This window comes from Kogia breviceps, chromosome 3, assembly GCF_026419965.1.
Source record: "Kogia breviceps isolate mKogBre1 chromosome 3, mKogBre1 haplotype 1, whole genome shotgun sequence".
In the NCBI taxonomy this organism is placed as follows: domain Eukaryota; kingdom Metazoa; phylum Chordata; class Mammalia; order Artiodactyla; family Physeteridae; genus Kogia; species Kogia breviceps.
This window is the reverse complement of record NC_081312.1, coordinates 2,108,312-2,125,574: the sequence shown is the minus strand read 5'-3', so window position 1 is coordinate 2,125,574 and position 17,263 is coordinate 2,108,312. Positions and strand designations below refer to the sequence as shown.

General features: G+C 53.9%; 1 long non-coding RNA gene across 1 annotated transcript; it reads left to right on the top strand.

The window, feature by feature from the left end:
- The first annotated feature begins 86 nt into the window (after positions 1-86).
- On the top strand, positions 87-1,508 carry LOC136793902 (uncharacterized). The gene is made up of 3 exons (XR_010839979.1): positions 87-343; positions 593-705; positions 920-1,508. It is a non-coding gene; the product is annotated as an uncharacterized lncRNA (long non-coding RNA).
- Positions 1,509-17,263: the final 15,755 nt, after the last annotated feature.

The following is a 17,263-nucleotide window of genomic DNA, read 5'->3' as shown; positions in this document are numbered from 1 at the left end:
CATTCCAGAGGTCCAGAGGCTCGGGTGGGGGTGGGGTGCTTGAACAGCGGCGTGGCCGCGAGGGAGGCGTCCGCGCACGTCTCCTGGAGAGTGTCTGGCCGAGGCCAGGGCGCAGCAGCGAGCTGGAGCAGCGTGGAGGGCGTTTGGTCGGGGTGCCAACTGGGCCACGGAGGCGATGCAGGTGTGTTTTTACTCTGAGATGGGAGCAGCTGGGGGGTTCAGACAGAACAAGAAGAGTGGCCTCAGGCTTTCAAACGCTCGTTCTGGCGGCGGTGTTGCAAATTCATCCCGGGGCGTGAGGAGAAGCCAGAAACGCCATTGGGAGGCTGTTGGCCGTAATTAGGTAAGAGGTGATGCTGCCCTGGTGAGACAGTGGTTGGATTCTGGGTATGTTTTGAAATCAGAGTCAACTGCATTTACTCCTGGATTAGAAATGGGTAAGTGAAAAAAGCCAAGGATGACTGTCTGGTTTTTGGCCGGAGCAGCAGAAAGGAGAGGGTTTGCTGCCCTTGAAACAGGACGGGTTGTGGGAAAGTCTGCGCGTGGGAGAACAGGTTTGGACACATCGAGTTTGAGGTACCTTTACACACAGGTGGAGACTGGGGAGAGACCCCCAGGAACCCTCGGCAAGTGAGAGAAGCTCATCAGAGCAGAGGACCAGTGCTGAGCCCCAGAGACAGTGCCTGGGGAGGCCCGGGAGAAGAGGTGGGCCTGGCGGGAGAGCCTTGTGGTGGGAGGAGCGCCAGGCCTGTGGTCCCCAGCCAGGGTCAGGGAAGGATGGAGGGATCAGTGCCCTTTGACCTAACAATAGAGCCGGTCATTTTCACCTTACTGGCACTTTCAAACCTTTGTGATTGTTGGGGGGGGGGGGGGAAGTCCCCTCCTTTTTTCACTTGAGGCATTTTCCTTTTTCCTCCAGACCCATCCCCTTTCAGCATGCACTTTTCCGCGAGCTCAGTGTGCACGGCTTCCTGTGCAAGATGGCCCTGCAGGAGCTGCGGGGGTGAAGCGGAGCTCTGCCAAGCAAAGGTGTGGCTGCAGCCGAGTTTCTTCGGATCCTGTTGCCTTGGACGTGTTTTAAATTGTTTTCCATATTTATGTTTTCAAGGACAAATTGAATACTAGAAGTTAGACTCCTTTAGGAGAAACTAGTTTACCACGTACCCTAACAAAAAGGCCACTCTTTACACAGACACAAATGTTCATATTATTTTTGATTGCTTATTTGTCATAAGCCATGTCTGCATCTTAATATGTTACTGATTCAATGAGAAACTGTGTGTGTTTGTAGTACCAATATTCACCTGCAGAAGTCATCTGAACTGGTTGTATGTAAAAAGGCTCTATTGATGAAGGTTTGAGTTTAGTGGCAGCATAGGTAGTGTTACCTTTACTGAGGTGAAAACATGAAATCTCATCCATTACTGAGGGACCCATGTCCTTCCTTGAGATACTACGTCCTCAGGATATGGCATTTTTATTCTTCATACAGTGAACTTTTTTTACTTTATTTGGCCGCGTTGGGTCTTAGTTGCGGCACGCGGGATCTTTTGTTGCGGCACACAGGCTCTTTGCAGCACGTGGGCTTCTCTCCAGTTATGGCACGCGGGCTTCAAAACACACAGGCTCCTCAGTAGTTGTGGCACATGGGCTCTCTAGCTGCACACATGCTCCAGAGTGCAGGCTCTCTAGTGTGGCACGCGGGCTTCAGAGCTCACAGGCTCAGTAGTTGTGGCACGTGGGCTTAGTTGCCCCGTGGCACGTGGATTCTTAGTTCCCCAGCCAGGGATCGAACCCACGTCCCCTGCATTGGAAGGCAGATTCTTAACCACTGGACCACCGGGGAAGTCCCCTACGGTGAATTTTGAAAGGGAATATTCTAGAGTACTTTGATTACTTGAGACAAAGCCACACTTTTTTCCTCATTTACTCCCTCGAATCCCTCAGAAGTGAGGTAAGGTACCTGGCGAGGCAGTACTACTGGTTTTATTTACCTGACAATCAGTGTTGTCTTACTCTTGAAAATAAGGCTTATCTTCCAGTTAGGTCGACTTTCCTCTCATCTAGATCAGGCAGATCAGAGGAACCAAGACAACGTTTCTTAATGACGTGCCTTGTTCTCAGGCCGTCCTTCCGTTTCTAAAAGTGAAGACCCGTGCAGAATATTGTTAAGAAACATGACTAACTTTCAGAAGCACAACTGTGATCGCTTCCACAGCATATGTTTCTCCAAAAGTCTAGAGAACGATGATGTTTAAAAGAAAAATCTCCCTCCGTGTGCAGCATGAACAAGTTACCGTTGCCGTGGAAACTGGCCCTAGAATACCCTCTCCCGGCAGTTCTTGCTCAATGAGTGATGCTTGGTGACCGCGGGATCCACGGAGCACTTGTGGCTCCATGAGCAGCACCAGGGAGACACGGGGACGTGGGAGGCGTGTCTGTGAAGTGCTGTCTCTTCTGGTCTGGCTCAGGCAAGAGCAGCAGCAGAAATGAGGAAGGGCTTGGATCAGAGGGTCCGAACTTTGCTTTTTTTGGTTTTTGTTGTTGGGCTCGTTTGTTTTTTATTACTAATTTGCCATGGGATCCTTTAGACAGCTCAGCGGCCACTTTTGAATGGGGAGGGAAATGGTTGCTTTTGAAGGGAGCGATGTAAAGAGGGTGACATGCCTGGCAGGTGTCCTGACGGTGCACAGGTGAGTCCAGGTGTGACTGTCCCCGAATGCAGACCCCGGGTGTCCTTCCCAGTCATCGAGGAGGCCAGAATCCAGCAACTTCATGATTTGGTCTTGGTTTGCCACGTGGAGAGACCAGAACCCAGCCTGAGGTGATGCTTCCTCACAGGCAGTGCTCGCTACGTGACGTGGTGGCGTCCCAGTGTGGCTGCCCGGCCACTAGTGAGATTTGGGGATATGTGACAGAACAGCATCACAACCCTCAAAAGTGAGAAAGCGGGAATTCCCTGGCGGTCCAGTGGTTAGGACTCCACGCTCTCAGTGCCGAGGACCCTGGTTCAATCCCTGCTTGGGGAACTAAGATCCCACAAGCTGTGTGGCACGGCAGGATAGACACACACACACACGCACGAGCAGGACATCTGGGCCAGACGTATGTTCCCAGGGACGGGAGCTCACCTGGTGAGGAGGACATGTGATGTGTGTGGAGAATGGGTTGTGGTGGGAGAGTCCGAGACCTTCCTTTCTGTTTGGGCCAGACTCTCAGGGGTGGCCTTAGGGCCCAGAACAGATAGCAGGGTGGGCATTGCGAGGAGGCCTTTGTGAACTCAAAATACGAAAGTCCTCTGCCAGTAGGGGAGCCCCTGGCCACAGCGGGGGCGCTGAGCCTGTCCGTGCTAGTTGCCGCAGCAGGGTCTGCGCGACCAGGAAGGCCGGGACAGGGCGCATTCTGAAGCAGGACCTCGGGATTCCCTCCGGACAGACCCAGAGCCCTGTTTAAAAGTGAACTGGGCAGCGTGGGCTAGTGGTGTACGCCCTTGACCTGGGCAGCCTGGTGTCCAGATTCCAGCTTCTGAACCTCAGGTTTCTTCCTCGGAAAGTCAGCACGTTGAAAGAGTATCTCGCTCTGGGTTGTTGGCAGCGTCCCCCAGGCGGCCAGTGCAGAGCAGGGCGCCTGGCAGGTGTCTGGAAGACAGCCGCGCACACGGGCAGAGGTCTTTTCAAAGAAGCACACCAGCCCGTCCTCTGCCCTCCCGGCTGCCCAAGGCGCAGAGGCCCTTGAACGGCACGCCGGCTCCCAGGAGGGGACACTGCGCTGCCAGCACAGACTTCACGAGGACATTCCCCCGGTGTCTCAAGTGTAGAGTTCTGGGCTCAGAACCTGCCGTTAGGCAAGTTGACAGGCCTGTGCCACCACCTTCCTGGCCGCGAGCCTTTGCCGGTGTCCCCAGAGGACAGGGAGAAGCAGCAGGCCCGGTGCGAGCGTGCGGACAGGAGGCCGACGGCGCCGCCCCCCCCGAGGCCTGCCCTGGCCCCTGCAGTCGCCCGCTCGCCCAGCTCCGTCCTCCCACTGCCCGCTGCTCCCGCCGCCCCGACCGTCGGCGCCATTTAGGGATTGGTTCGCTCTCTCGTCTCCTGCCCTTCCGAGAACGTGAGCTCTTTCTTGTCACGTAACCCGAGTACCTAGAGTAGTGCCCGGTACACAGCACGAGATAAGCATTCGTCGAGTGATGGGGATTATAAGGTGGTGATGGAGCGCAAGCAAGAGAGATCTGGGAAGCACGAGGCAGCTGTTGATGAGTTTCCCCTGTAGCTGCCCCTCCCCCGGCGGCCCGGGCCCGAGCGGGCAGCAGCCGCGGGAAGCCGTGCTCGCTTTGCACAGGGCCCCTCCGGCTTGGTGTCCCGCGGCTCTCCGAGCCTTTCCTGTTTTACAGGCTCGGAGGTGGGATGAGAACGGAGCCCGCAGCCCGGGTGACTGGTGTTCTATGCTCCTCAGCCAGCTGCCTGCATCACCGACGCCCACGTGGTGTCATTCAGCTCTCGTGGGGCGCAGACCGTGCGAGTTCCCGGGGACGTACAGGAGGAGGCCCCGCGCCGCATGACCTTTGCCGTCAGATGTGAGACCGCAAGTTGCAGCGCCGGCTTAGCGCCGTACTCTGTCGCACTCTGTCGCACGGCCCAGAGACTCGCTCGGTCGGTGTCGCGTTTGGATTTCAGCCTCTGCTGGAAGAGGAGCGGCCTGGGGCCGGGGGTGCGTGTGGGCCGCGTTCAGTGAGCTGGTCCCTCAGGCTCGCTTGCGTGTTAGCGGCGGCCCCCGCCCTGACTGCTTTGTCACGAGCGGGAGCCTCCCACAGAGCGGGGTCACCTCGGGGTGGAGGCCAGACCGCGCTCGCCGAGACGGCCTGGATCTCTCGGAGTGAGGGCAGGGGAGGCTGGGGGCCGCGTTGGGCGCTTCTGATGCCATCGGCGTTGGCCTGCTCGCCTTGCTGATTTCCTTTGGTTTTTTGTGGTGGTTCGTGTGACGGGCTGAGTGGCTGCACTCTGTGGTTCTCACATCCTCTCGCAGCTCCCTGGATACTCATTCTTGTGGTTTCTAGTTATGGGGATAAGTAGAGGCCTTCCTGGTGGTGTCACCAAGAACACAGGCGACCGATCATAACCACGGCTCCTCCCCTGTGCCATTTGCACGTTCCTGCTCCCTCTACATCCCACCCACTTAACCCATCTCTGAGTGTTATTTTAAGCCAGAATCGTCCCTCATGCAGAAGGAAGGTCTGCAGTTGCTCATCGGGAACTTCTCTGGCTTCTGCTGGGTGCCTCCAGCGCCAGGGGGCTGTGAGGGGTTCGGGCTGGTTCTGCGTTTTCCGGACGCACAGCAGCTTCCCGCACCACGCCGGGAGTCTCTCCCGCCCTCCTTGACCGGCCTTTCACTAGCCAAGGCCCAAGTACTTGAAGATAAAAATTGTATTCCCTCCCTGAACTGTGCTTCTCTAAGTCAAACTGCCCCCGTTCTTTTCAGATGGTTCAGGACAAGATGTGAAGACTTTCTATCATTGTTTTTATGTTCGTATATTCTTTCATTGACATTCATACTTGGGGGGCTTTAAGGTGGGACGGCTGCTCTGGAAGGCCCCGTGCTGAACTCCGGGGATCCACAAATAAGGCAAACCCTGTGTCCTCTGGAAGCACGTTCTCACGGGAAGAGGCGCACAGACACAGCCTTGAGACCCGGTATGGCCGGCACTGCGTGAAGGAGCGCACCGGGGCTCGGGCCCGAGCAGGAAGCCCCGTCTGGGTGAAGGAGGCACGTGGAGATGACAGGTATGGCCGGAAGCCCCCCACGTCTGCTCAGCGGCAGAGGAGGGCGTAGCATGTACGAAGGCAGGGCAGCGGTGGGCCTGGCGTGCTGCTGGTCAGGCTTTCTTGTCGCCATTCCAATAAAGCGCGTCCCAGACAATGCACCTCTGTTCTGTTCAGGGGACTTGGGGCCAACACTTCCTTAGGCAGTGACGTGGCAGGCTTCGGCGGGGAGTTCTGCTGCCAGGCCACATGAGACCCTGCTGCCCTGGGAAGCCAGGTCCCGGGGACCAGAGACGAAGCATCCTAGTGTGGGGCACCTGGCTCACCAGCTCTTTCCAGAGCGAAGTCTGCACTGACTTGCCCTCCCTCTCTCGGGAGGGAGCTGCCAGCAGGCGTGGGGAGGTGTGATTCCTCTCTCAAAGCAGGCATGCTCTGCATGGAGAAGAGCTGGGAAGCAGGAGCGTATGCAGTCATGTTCGTTAGTATGGCACCGGTAGTCCTTTGGCAGAGGGTGCCCCCGAGAGCCGGCTCCCAACACCAGAGCTGTGGGCTGCGCCCCCAGCCCCAGACGCACCCCATTCCCCGAATGCACTGTGCAGCCTGGGGGCTGCTGTGCTGGTCCCTCCTTGGCTCGGGTCCCCAGGCCAGTCTCTGCTTGTCCCCCAGCACCCAGCTCAGCTGTCACCTGCTGCCCCCAGCCTTCAGCGTCCTCACCCTCAGCCCACCTGGCTTCTCTTTGTGTCTCTGGTCCTCTCCCCTTCTTCTCTGAGCTCTGGAGGCTTGGCATGGGCTTGTCTCATGGCTTGTCACTTACTGACTTAGCCTGTGGGTAGAGGGTGGGCGTTCCTGTTACCCTGAAAGGCTGTGCAGGACATCCTCTTGTCTTGACCTCACTCGGTGTGTAGGGCACGTTTTGCTGGGTTGAGATTCCCGGTATCACGGCATTAATGAATTGAACCAAAACACTGGAACGGGACTGGAAAAGCAGAGGCATGTTATGCTACGTCTTTGATGCTGGAGAATAGAGCAAAGCCATCAGCACCTGGGTCCTCCTTCCTGGTCTCGAGGAAGGAGGGCGAGGCGGAGCCTCCGGCGCCGACCTCTGCTCACAGCAGCTCCTCTCCAAGACGGGCACCGGTGCCCATGACTGCTGGTGCGCGGCCCAGGTGGTCCCTGTCGAGCAGAGTCGACAATTTCAAGTATGGATGAGTACGGACCACCTTTATTATTTGTTGAAATTGTAGTGCTACTTAATGTGTCGGGCAGTTGGTGAGGCAAAAGTGTTGACAAAACTAGACTTTTCACTCCGGTGAAAATTTGGGAGTTTTATTTGCTAAATGGTGCACCTCTGTGGTAACCTGGGCATGTATTCGTACTAACACAGACCACCCATAACAGAAATAGGAGCAGGCAGCCCAGTTTGGGTGAGGGGGGATGAAAGGGGAAAAACCCATAAAAGCCAGTGTTCTCTGGAGATTCCCAGGGAAACCACTGCACGATGGGGACAAGGAGAAGGACGGGTGAGGGCTGAGGTCCTTCCTGGTTTTGCTTGTTTGTTTAAAAGAGAGAAAGGGTTTATTCAGGGAGATGAGTACTTCACAGACAGAGTGTGGGCCATCTCGAAAGATGAAAGAGGCACCAGGGTATGGGGTTGTCAGTCTTTATAGTGGTGGGAGGAGTATTGCAGCTATTTGTGGGAAAGGGTGGGGATTTCCAGGAATTGGGCCACTGCCCACTTTTTTACCTTTATGGAACTGTCAAGGCACCTGTAGGTGCGTCATTTACCTTCCTGATGCGTTTCAATGAGTGTATACTGAAGCTCAGGGTCTAGTGGAAGTTGACTCTTGCGCCATCTTGGACCGATTTGGTTCTAATCAGTTTATGTCGTGTCCTCGGGCCCGTGTCATTCTTTTAAAGGTTGTGTCTGGCCCCCTTCCTGTCTCATTTCCCCCTCAGAGATTTTACTCCCAGAATCTTATGGGAAGCAGAGGGGTGATGGTCTGCCTTCTGTAGCTGCTTCAGGGCTGAGCAGGATCATTGACCCTGCCTGGCAGGGAGTAAAAATCTCCAGATGCCTGATCTAGGGGGTCCCAGGGGTGGAGGGGCGGGGGACAGCTTCTTGCTTTGAGTTGGTATGGGCTGGAATCGTCACATAGCCATCATCTTGATGTGGAACTGTTGTAACTGCTTCCCTAGCCTTTCTATGAATCTTTTTGAAGATGAAGCACTTTTGTAACAGCATCAGAGTACAATAACTGTCTATAAATGACAAAAGACTTAAGAGGCGGGACTTCCCTGGTGACGCAGTGGTTCAGACTCCGTGCTCCCAATGCAGGGGGCCCACGTTCAATCCCTGGTCAGGGAACTACATCCCACACACATGCCGCAACTAAGGAGCCCACCTGCCACAACAAAGACCCGGTGCAACCAAATAAATAAATTAAAACATTAACAACCACAAAAAAAAGACTTCAAAGGCATGGTTAAACGTCTGATTACAATGTAATTGATAAAGAAACTTGGTTACTGTTGTGACATAACATTTTAAGGTAACAACTAGAACTGTAGCCTTATACCAGGACATACCCAAATTTTAGAAACTTTATATAATTTTTAGAATGTCTATATTAATAACATTCATCCATACAGTATATTTTTAAGTAGCTTTATGGCTCGTGTGATAATGCTTTCTGTGTAATTCAGCATAATAAATAATACTAGTTTGGGACTTCCCTGGTGGTCCAGTGGTTAAGAATCTGCCTTCCAATGCAGGGGACATGGGTTCGATCCCTGGCCGGGGAACTAAGGTCCCACATGCCGCAGGGCAACTCAGCCTGCGCATTGCACCTGCTGAGCCTGTGCACCCTGGAGCCCACCCAACACAACTAGGAAGAAGCCTGTGCTACAATGAAAGATCCCATGTACCTCAACTAAGACCCGATGCAGCCAAATAAATAAATCAATAAATATTTTTTTTAAATAAAATAAATAATACTAGTTAAATATTTCTCTCTGAGATGACTCAGGAGCCCTCTAAAGCACCCCAACGTTAGCTAAAAGTCAAAAGAACTTTGATTAAAATTTGAATTTGGGAAGTTTGTCAAAAAGTTTTAATTAAAACACTTGATCAAGTAAGATCATCGGTCTCTGTGAGGCAATACTAATTTCTTGACCAAAGTTACAAGAGATCTCAAAAACAAATACAGATCACTTAAAGACAATCTGTTATGAAAAATGGCATTCCAAGAAAACTCTGTTCTCTTAACAGAAAGAAAAACCAAATCCAAGTCTTAGCTTAGCTTACTCCCAACAAAATCCATTTACCCAACTAAATTCAATCCAATCTTAAAAAACCCTGATCCATGCATAACTCTTTTCAGTATTTTTCTTTTTTTTTTTTTTTTTCTTCGGTATGCGGGCCTCTCACTGCTGTGGCCTCTCCCGTTGCAGAGCACAGGCTCTGGACGCGCAGGCTCAGCGGCCACGGCTCATGGGCCCAGCCGCTCCGCGGCATGTGGGATCCTCCCGGACCGGGGCACGAACCCGTGTCCCCTGCATCGGCAGGCGGACTCTCAGCCACTGCGCCACCAGGGAAGCCCTCTTTTCAGTATTTTTTTCATTCCTCACACCTTTTACTGAAAACACATAACTTAAATTTTTTTTTTCCACATTGAGTTATTTTTCTTGCTGGCAAATTTGCAATAGATATAAGGTCTAGTAAACCTAGGTTCAACAGAAGTATTATACGTAACATTGATGACTCCAAAGACATGTCTATATTAAACCAACAAGCTTAAGCCACCTTCAATACCAGATATTACTTTAGTACTAAATATTTTCCAGATGACATGAACCTGAAATTCATTCTGGCCAGATTATTTTCTATTTCTGAGCATTTATATAAACGCTTAATTTCCTTTAAGTCAATTAAATAGAGCTCTTTTATGAATTAATTTTTTGCAATACCATACATCTACAACACACATACAGATACAAATGAACACACACACACAGAGGCCTCGTAGTTCCATTCCAAACTTTCAGCCATGAGCCAGGTACAGCAATGTAAAATCCATCAGTCTGCAAAAGAGGTTGGATTAAAATTGGGTTTCTGGCAGATGGAACAAATCAAACTCACTTATCTAGATGGCCAAACCCTTTCTACTAATATTTATGGAAGGCGTTGTAAGTTGTTTTTTTTTTTCTTTTTTTTTTTTTTTGCCGTACGCGGGCCTCTCACTGTTGCGGCCTCTCCCGTTGCGGAGCACAGGCTCCGGACGCACAGGCTCAGCGGCCACGGCTCACGGGCCCAGCCGCTCCGCGGCATGTGGGATCCTCCCGGACCGGGGCACGAACCCGCGTCCCCTGCATCGGCAGTCGGACTCTCAACCACTGCGCCACCAGGGAAGCCCTGTTGTAAGATTTTTATTTGTCCTTGACAAGTTCCAAATTATTTATGCCCCGTTTCAAAATGTGCATTTTAGCAATATGGCAGAGGGACTTCCCTGGCGGTCCAGTAGTTAATGACCGCCTTCCAACGCAGGGGGTGCGGGTTGGATCCCTGGTCGGGGAGCTAGGATCCCATATGCTTTGCGGCCAAAAAATGAAAACATAAAAAACAGAAGCGATATTGTAACAAATTCAATAAAGACTTTAAAAATGGTCCACATCAAAAACTCCTTAAAGGGCTTTCCTGGTGGCGCAGTGGTTGAGAGTCCGCCTGCCGATGCAGGGGACGCAGGTTCGTGCCCCGGTCCGGGAAGATCCCACATGCCGCGGAGCGGCTGGGCCCGTGAGCCGTGGCCGCTGAGCCTGCGCGTCCGGAACCTGTGCTCCGCAACGGGAGACGCCACAGCAGTGAGAGGCCCGCATACTGCAAAAAAAAAAAAAAAAAAAAAAAAAAACTCCTTAAAAAAAAAAAGATGGCAGAGACTAGAGTTGCTGGTAAGACATTTGCATCTCACAGGCATAGGCAAGTTCCTCCTAGATTTCCCCTTTGTTTAATACAAGCCTCTTAAGATAAGAGCCACACCTCTGTTCCTGTAAAGACTTGATTTGTAAGACAAGGACAGTTTTTTGTTTGTTCTTTTAAAGAATTGGGTGGCTACCTCAATGATATTGAAGGACTGATATACCCATTCACCTATGTTGGAATGTTTTACTCTTCCTTATTTAGCTTAGGGGAGAAGCCCTCCCCCCAAATTCCTATCAGGTATGGTTAGTTTAGTCAGACCAGTGGCCTCACATTTTGGTAATCTATTTACACACAATTTGGGGGACCCTCCCTGGGTTTAAGAAATGTTTAAATTATGGCACTCAGTCCGGCCTTTGAGGAGGCTTTCCTATAACCTCATGTGATCCCATTTTTACAGATAGCTGGACAATTTTTAGCCCAATTTTTTCACTCATTCCATTCCTATCCTGTAGGCACCCTCGGCTTGAATTTTATAAGCACACACAGTGGAGGCATTCATGGCATTACAGTGTCCGGATTTGCCCACTCGAAGGAGAAGTGATATTGGGAGTCTGGGAGCGGGGGGGATGCAGAAGAAAGCAACCTTTAGTTCCAGCACCTGTGAACCAGTTGAACAGCCCATAGTCTTCAAACTTGGATGGGGTGGAATGGAGACCTCCTCTCACTTGGGACTGAAGCAGGCTCCCCTGGCCAAGAGTAATCGTTTTTCTTGGTGGACGCCTGGAATTTGGTGAGCAAGTCCATTTCCCAACGAGGCAATGGGGCACTCAGGCATGAGCAGCACTTGGTTTGGAGCTTTCCGTCAAACCCCATTATCTTACAGGATCAGGAGGGCGGGTCCAGGGAAATCAGCCCGGAGTAGGCAGTCTCCACATCTAAGGAAATACCTTTCCTACCTGCCACGGCAAGGGCCCCCCAAAGCCCCTGCGGAGAGATGACCGTGCGTCAGTGGGGAGCTGGGGGGGGGTTCCAGGCCCCCAGCACTGCCAGCCTTTGGTCCCCTCAGCCGCCATCGGTTTGAGGGCCCCGAGCCTCCTTTGGGGCTGGGGGCAGTCCCGCTTCCAGTGGCCCTCTTGCTCTGTTGTGCAGGGTCCTGGTGGACCTTTCCCATACAGGGAGCATTCGTTCTTCCAGTGGCTCTCGTATCCACACTTAAAACAGATCCTTTCTCAGTGCGACGGTGGCTCTGCTCCAGGCTTCCTGGATCCTGTCCTCACCATGGGTCTTCACGAGGGTGGGAAACCCTGAGATGGTGCGGGGCTTAGGGCCTCTGCCGTTAACTGTGCTTTTTGCTGTTGTCCCTGAATCCTTTTTGTCCCTTCAGCCATATCTGTATTGTTAAATATTCCAAACGCCAAATCCATGAACTGATTTATGGGGGTCTGGGCTCTCCAGCTCCCCAGATGGGGAATTAGGGGTAAATGGTCCGGAAGACGGTGGCCCCTCAGAATTGGGGGAGGTAGGAGTTCCTGGTTGTGGACCCCAGGGAAGTGGACCCATAAGGGTTCATCTGAAACATGGGGCTCCCGTGGGGGAAGAAGGCACTTGGAAAGGGGTGTGAGCCAGGCACACCCGGGCGGAGTTCTTTAGACCTGGATTATGGAATAGGGTCATGAACATTTGGATGGATGGGACTTCCCCTCCATTTACCTTTCTTTTTTTACAAAATAAATTTTTATTTTATTATTTTTGGCTGCGTTGGGTCTTCGTTGCTGCGTGCAGGCTTTTCTCTAGTTGTGGTGAGCGGGGGCAACTCTTCGTTGCAGTGCGCGGGCTTCTCATTGCGGTGGCTTGTCTAGTTGCGGAGCTCGGGCTCTAGGCGCACGGGCTTTAGTTCTTGCGGCTCGCAGGCTCTAGAGCTCAGGCTCAATAGTTGTGGCGCACGGCCTTAGTTGCTCCGCAGCATGTGGGATCTTCCCGGAGCGGGGCTCAAACCTGTGTCCCCTGCATTGGCAGGCAGATTCTTAACCACTGCACCACCAGGGAAGCCCCTTTCCTTTTGCAAAATAAGTCCAGCTGCAAGATGGATTATAATTTAATGACCCAATTTTTTTTGCCAGATCTCTTGGTCCCCTAGTTTGTACTGGGGCCATGCAGTATTGCGAAAGAAAATTAATTTCTTTTTTTCTTAAACCATCCTAAGTTTTCCCCAATTAGCTAATATGCATCCTAGCAGAGAATCCTTCAGGATCCTTGTAGTTGCCCCCATTTTTTATTGGGATGTCTTGACATGACGGGGGTCTGATTGATCCTAGCCAGATGGTAGTCATTTGTCCTGGCATTCTCCCAGTGTCAACAGTGGGGTCCCTGAGAGCCACCAGCCAACCTGAAATCTGCCAGGTTGGTTGGCCTGAGGACGCCCCTTGGATTTAGTCAAGGAAAGGAACAAGAGTCCCAGGGCCTAAATCCTTCAGAGATGGAGGGAGGAGACCTAGGCCCCGAGCCAACCAAACAGGTTAACTTTATCACTGAAACGAAAGAAAGAGAAACAAATAGAGCCAGGGGCCTCCAAGGAGGCTCAAGGGCCAATAGTCCAAGAAGCCAGGAGAGGAGGATATAAGAGGAATCCAGGATAGGAGGGAAGGTGTGCGGCCACGACACTTCCTAAGAGAGATCTGTGAGCTCCCTGAGGAAGGTGCTTGCCCGCGACCTCTGCCTGTGAACCCCACGAGAGAAGTGCTCCCCCATGCTTACGCTCTGGGGTGTCTGCGCTCCCCACGAGATGTGCCCCTTAAGAGAGAGCATGACGCCCCGCTGGGTGTCAGTCGACGAGGGGGTTGAAATAAGGAGGAAACTGAGAATGCTGCACAGCAGGCAGAGTGCAGGCGTGCAGAAGGGAGCCCCGGGCGGCCCCGAGACGGCAGATGGGAACAAGTCTGGGGGGGTTGGTGCCACTGCCCTCAGTCTGTGGTCACGTGTGTCCCATCCTGACTGAGTGCACGCTGGCTGGGAGGGGCCCAAAGCCAGGCTGTTTCTAGAGCCATTGGTCTCAGTTCCAACTAAATTCCTGGACCAGCAGGCACCAAGCCAGGCCTGACATTGCAGTGGGATGAGTGTGTAGCCAGGCAGGACCCCGCCCCAGTCCCCAGTGCCACGTCAGGAGTGATACTGGCTGTCACGCGTGTACCAGGTTAAACACTCGAGGATGTTCCACCCGCCGGGCTTGGGTGCCCCTTGTCTGAGGTGGCCTCTGAAGCGTTTTCCCTGCAGCCACGGATGCTTCAAGAGCGTCTTGGAAATGTGCTCCTCTAGCTGGGCAGTTGCATGCCAGGCTCAAAGCCAGGGTTTTGCTACGAAAGCAGAAGGGGAGAATGCACAGAGATTTGTCAGCAACAGGAGGGGCTGGAAGGAGTACTTTTAACTTTTCTGGGTGTTAAGCTTAATTATTTAGGTTGAGCCTTAGATTTTGACAAGACCCCAACTCTGGGAAAGGTGTGAAAGTTAGGACTTCTGAAACCAGGCAGAACATCTTCACTTCTCTGTGTCTTTAGCAAAGCAGAACCAGCTGTACAAAGACAGATTGGGTGGGGGAAGGTAGAGAGAGTCCAGATGCTGGGAATGGATCCCTGTAGAAAGCTTCCTGCCAGGCTTGGGATGTGGGATTTGGTCATCCAGCTCACATGTGAAAAGCCTCAACCCTCAGCGCGGTCAAAAGCCTTGCTCCTCCGGGCGGAAATTCTGTCCCCTTGTTCATTGGAAACCTCACAGGCAGCAAGATGACTTCTTGCCAATGAAAAGATCGTTTTCCTTTGTTACCTGTGGAGTGAGTACACGTGTGCCCCCCAGGGGTGCTTTATGGGGCTTTGGTGTAGGCACCAAGCAGCTCCAAGTAGAAATGCAGGATGAAGGACCTTCCAGGCAACTGCCACCAGCTCAGCTACCGGTAAGAGCAGCAGGTCCTGCATACTGGACGTCTAAGACGTTCGGAAAAGTCAAAGAGCAGTGAAAAGAGCCCAGGACTTGGAACTGGGTGGGCTCACTGGTGCCGCCCCCGAGCCAGTTCACTCCGTTTCCACCCCAGAGGTGGGGAGAGGCTCACCCCGAGCAAATGGGGTGGTGGCGGTGAAGCCCTGCAGCCTCGTGGCCTGCCACCAACTGGGACACACTGGAGCGGTTTTTTAAACCACTCAGAAAAGGAACTTGTTTCAGCTATTTATATAAGTAATATGTGTTCGCTGTAGGAAATTTGGAAAATAAAGTATAAAGAAGGAAATCACCTGTTACCCCACCACCCACAGCTGACTACCGTTGTTCGGGATGTTTCCATACGTGTCCTGTGTGGGATCCCAAGAGTACAAGCTGTTTTATAAGCTGCTTTTACACTTCTGCTCTTTATAATCATGTCACTGTCTCACAGAGCTCTCTACGTTGCTGTCGATGCCCGCGTGGCACCACATCGAGGGAGGGGGTGGCCTGGATTTTTAACAACCCTTTGTCGTTGGAGTCCTGACCAGCTCTTCCCTGTTCTAAGTGACTGCATCTCTTCGTTATCTCTGTAGGGCAATGGTTCTCGAAGCAGCCGAGGGCCAATTTGGCCCCCCCCGGGGACATCTGGCAATGCCCAGAGACATTTTCTTTCCATTGTCGCAGTCGGGGTGGGTGATACTGCTGGCATCTAGAGGTTGGAGGCTGGTGGCAGTACCCAGGGACCGCCCCCCGTCCTCCCGCCAACCGGCTGTCGGTGGAGGAGTTTCTTGGCTGGGCCCCGGCCGCGACACAGGTGTGATGCTCTCACTGGTGCTGCTTCGCCGAGACAGTGAGCGAATACGAGTGTGTATTGCCACGTGCTGGGGCATTAGACCTTCCATGTTTGACCATGGTTTCAGGAAAATTGAAACCACCCTGTCTAGAGGTCTCTTGAAGCCAGAGGAAAGGGGGAGAGGCTGTAGGGACTGTGGCTGAAGGGTCCGTGGACCGCTGAGCAGAGGTGCCTTTGCTGAGTGCATAGTGGTGACAGGGAAGCGTTGGAACGTTCTCTTTATCAGGAAGCGACATGCCTGCCTCACCAGGGACCTCAGATACCCGTGCACACGGGAGGGTGGCTTCGGGACTGTCATTCCTGAGCCTGCAGCCCTGGGCTCAGTAGGCGGCCTGAGGAAGCAGGGGGTCCTTCAGGCGGAGGGAGCACGGGCAAGGGCCCCGGGGTGGGCGCAGGCAGATGGGCCAGGATGATAGCGGCACAGCCCGACTGGGCAGCTCCCGGACGAGCTGGGGGAGGCCTCCCCCCGATCGCGCTCTCTCCTGAGCTGCCCTCAGTCTCCCCTCTCTGCGGGGCGAGGCCTTCACAGGCGAGGGGCACACCTCCTGTGCTCATCACAGCCCTTTTTACCCCGAGTTTCCAGGCCCTACTAAGCACTGTCTGGCCTGGCCCAGCCCACACTGGCTGGAGGGGGACAGTGGCTGGAGGAGGAAGCTGAGAAAAGGGGCCCCCTGCCTGCTGTGTGCCCCTGACCTGGACCTTCGTGGCAGCAGGGCCAGCCCCGAACTGGCCTCTGGCCCCCAGGCCAGTCAGGGACCCCAAGAGTGGGTGCAGAGACCCCTTTCCTGCCAGTCTTCTGCACCTGGGGGCCTGCCCCCTCTAACGCCCAGCCTGTCCAGTTGTTCACTCACCCAACCTCTGGGCCCATGCCCCCTTCCCTGGCAAAGGCTACTGAGAGCCCTCCCCAGCCTGGACACCGCCTGGATGGGCCCCTCGGACCGAGCCTGGCCACCGAGACAGATGCCAGGGCGCACCTCCTACTCCACTGCTGCCCCACCAACCCACTTGTCCTGGGCCTCGGGGTCTGGGTTGACAAGCTGCCCCTGGGACGTGAACGCCCACAGTCCTTAGTGGGCAAGACTGCCCAGTCCAGGGCGCGGAGGCCATGCCTGGCTTCTTCCAGTTGCAGGATAACCTCAGGACCGTGTGGGCTGATGCATGCAGAGTTGGGCGTCGCAGACCCTGAGGGGGTTGAGGAACGGGAGGACAGAGGCGGCCCTGGCCAGCAGGTGGCAGCACAGACTGTCCGCAGAGCTGAGGAGCTGGCTAGGGTGCCCACCCATGGTGGGACCCCCGAGTGAGACCAGACGGGGCCAGCAGCAGCCGGGGGGTGGCTGGGAACCAGAGCAGAAGGCCATGTCCCGAACAGCCCCAACCTCCTTCCCTTGCTCGGGGACCCTCTGGTGGGGACCTGCCATGGGAGGAGGCCCAGGGACTGGGACACCTGAGGGTCCCGGAGAGGAGGCTGCAGGGAGGAGGGGGAGTGACAGGGCCCTGAGGCTTCCTGGAAGGGGCTGGAGGGCTGGGCTAGGGGCGAGCGAGGGGACAGTTCAGCCTAATGGGAGGCTGGGAGGGAAGAAAGGGGAGGAGAGACGTTATTTAGGAGAGAGAGTAGGTGTTGAGGTGGGAGAGGGAGCAGCTGCCTGCAAGAAGAAGAGGAAAAGGGTTTGGGGGGGAAAGGTATCAAGCTTCTGGGCTCCTGCCCTCCCCCCAGCGTCCACAGTTCCCCCAGGCTACAGGATGCGGCTAAGCAAAGTGCCAGGCTCCACGCCCCAG